General features: G+C 40.5%; 1 long non-coding RNA gene across 1 annotated transcript; it reads right to left on the bottom strand.

The window, feature by feature from the left end:
• Positions 1-68: 68 nt before the first annotated feature.
• Positions 69-2585, bottom strand: LOC113617055 (uncharacterized). Its single transcript, XR_003431488.1, has 2 exons — positions 2487-2585; positions 69-141 (listed from the first exon to the last, which is right to left on the bottom strand). It is a non-coding gene; the product is annotated as an uncharacterized LOC113617055 (long non-coding RNA).
• Positions 2586-2844: the final 259 nt, after the last annotated feature.

Genomic DNA, 2844 nt, shown 5'->3' with positions numbered 1-2844 from the left:
CGTCCATGCTGAGACTCAAAGGCACTTCCTATGTGGCTCCCGGCATCTCCCCCTTTTTTATTTTTTTAAAAAAAGCAGTATGCAATTCCACTTTGGTTTTATATACACTCTGGAGGGCAGTTTGAATTAATCGGATGATGACTGGAAAAGAAATAAGAAGCAAAATTATAACCACTCCGGCAGCCCCGTAATTTATTAAAATATGCATAAAGGAATTATCCTTAAAATAACTTTGTAAGTTTTGTAAAAATTCTGCAGCAGCCTTAGAAGGATTCATATCATATTGAGAGGCTGCAATATCATGAATTTGTTTGTGTAAATGTTCCAAATCAATTCCCAAATCACTAGAATTCCACACATTTAAAATGTGCATTTGAATTTTCTCCCAGGAATATTCAGAATGATTTACTTTTAAAGAAGTAACACATATCCAGGAATATTTTTTATGGCAAGTTAGGGATAGACGAATTTTTAAGGCTGTAAGTTCTTGGCCAATATGTAAAACTGCTTCCTCAAGGGCATCAACTTTAGCTTCTAACTTTCTATCTATTGCTTCCTGGGTTGCTAAAGCCAAGGATACATTTTTTGATAAATCATTTGCATATTGTGCTGTTTGTACTTCTTTTACTAAAGTATATGTTGCAACAGTAAAAGAACTCAGTATTCCTATCAAGGCGGAAATTCCCAAAATCAAAGTAGCCACAAATCTTTTTGGCCTTATGAGTTCTCCAACCTGTCTTACAATTTCCGCCCCTATATCTGTATACCAAGATTCATTAAGCGCTACTGGCAGCATAATATAAGCTGGTCTTTTTAACACCATTATGGTTGACACATTCATTTCAGGAACAATACAAGTGGTCAGTATGCATTGTTGACAGGTAATATAAAACCTCATATTATATTGCATAATCTGTAATTTTTCACTATCATTAGAAAGCAACAGGGAGTACGGAGATGACACACAGGTTTGAATATAGTACTCTTCCACATGGGTAGTAGCTCTAATTAACGTTATTTTACGAGTGGTTAAGGGTAATCTCCATAACTGAGGTTGATAATAGGTTTTATTTTCATAAACAAAAGTATAAATAGGAGCCACCCATCCATGACTATTCCATCTATTTACCTTCAATGGACGGGGAATATAGGAATCATTCCATGGATATAATATGCCTTTCTCTAAATATGTTCTATAATCTCCCTCAGGAAAATTAATACTCCAATCTGAAATATAATATTTAGTTCCAGGAATGGATATTTTATTTTCTTTATTATACATACAATATATCCATGAAGGATATCCAGTTTTAATATCTTTCCAAATCCATTCATCTGTAGCTTTCCCTGCAGCCTCATCACAATCATCATATCTAGGAGGATGAACATCTTTAGCTGAGGGGGCTATGTTCTACTTTGGTGGGAATAGGACTGAGTTGACGCCCGGAATTTCTTTTCTGTTCTTTCCGGAGGAGAAGGGCCGAAAAAGGGCCATTCCAGGGCGCAGCGCTGGGCTTGCCACATTTGGGAGCGCCGCCTGAAGTTGGGCGCACAGCCTCCCGCCGCCCTGCCGTTGGGCTGGTGGAGGCCGCAGCACTGTTAGGGTCGCATCAGTCCTCCTGTTTGCACTATTTCTTTTTGCGACCATGGCCCCGCCTTAAGTATTTCCAATTGAGAAACAAAACCTCAGGAAACCGAAACTTAACCAGCCGCTCTCGCTTCTGTAATTCCGCTTGCTGCCCCCCCCCCCCCCGCAACCGTACAACCAATCGGCGACTAGTGTCTCTGTTTAAAAGTCAACCAATCGGCGACTAGTGTCTTTGTTTAAAAGTTAACCAATCGGCGACTAGTGTCTCTGTTTAAAAGTCAACCAATCGGCGACTAGTGTCTTTGTTTAAAAGTCAACCAATCGGCAACTATGTTTGTACCGGTCTATAAAAGAGCTGTACTAAACTCCGCCAGGACCTCTTAGCGTCACCGGCAACGAGTGCGCGGAGGTCCAGGTTCGAACCTGCAATAAATGACCCTTGCCGTTTGGCTTTGACTCTCGACTCTGGTGGTCTTGTGGAGGGGCCTCGCGACCTCGGGCATTTCATAGCTGGATATTTATTAACATAAACTTGATTTTGTCCTACAACTTTTCCTAACAATGACTATAGATATCTTGTGGTTTTATCTCTTCCTACTGGCTCTTTAGGGGAGTCTGTCAAGAATCCTGCATCAACTACTGACAAACACCCATTCTTTGTTTGACTATTTCCTATTGACCCTGAGCCAAGAAAAAAGCATATTGGAGGAAAGTCAGTCTGACCTGTAAATGAGTAATTAAAATTGATTACAAATTGTTTATAGCCCTGCATTCCTCGAATGCCATCGGTCAATTCAGGAAATGAGGAAGTTACTGGAATAATAGAATCTCTCCAAGTACATGCATGTAAGATAGGAGGATCTGGAAAGTAAGCCCAATACGTACCATTGGCACTTACCTGAACCGAAAGCAAGCTAAGCATAGCCACAAAAAAATTAGCAGTCGTCAAAGGCAATCCTTGAGCATTCACAGCATTTTCAGCATTCAGGCAAAGCCTTTTAATTGCCCCCCAGGTTATCGGAGCCGCTTCAGTGGTGGAGATAGCATACCTTCTCTTTCGTGAACGAGAAGGCAATGAAGGCTTTCTCTCCGAAAGTTTTGGAGAAGCTTGTATTATATTACATATGGCTTGGTCTACATATTTCTGACATAAGGTAGGGCTATTTTTCATGCCCTGCGGCAAAACTTTCCACTGATACCGTTGGTATGGTCTGGTAAAATTAGGAGAAGGCACACTAAACGCAAACCTCTTTCTG

Source organism: Aethalodelphis obliquidens, unplaced genomic scaffold, assembly GCF_003676395.1.
Source record: "Aethalodelphis obliquidens isolate GAN/ISIS:26980383/991018 unplaced genomic scaffold, ASM367639v1 scaffold1522, whole genome shotgun sequence".
In the NCBI taxonomy this organism is placed as follows: Eukaryota; Metazoa; Chordata; class Mammalia; order Artiodactyla; family Delphinidae; genus Aethalodelphis; species Aethalodelphis obliquidens.
This window is presented reverse-complemented; position numbering and strand designations above follow the sequence as displayed.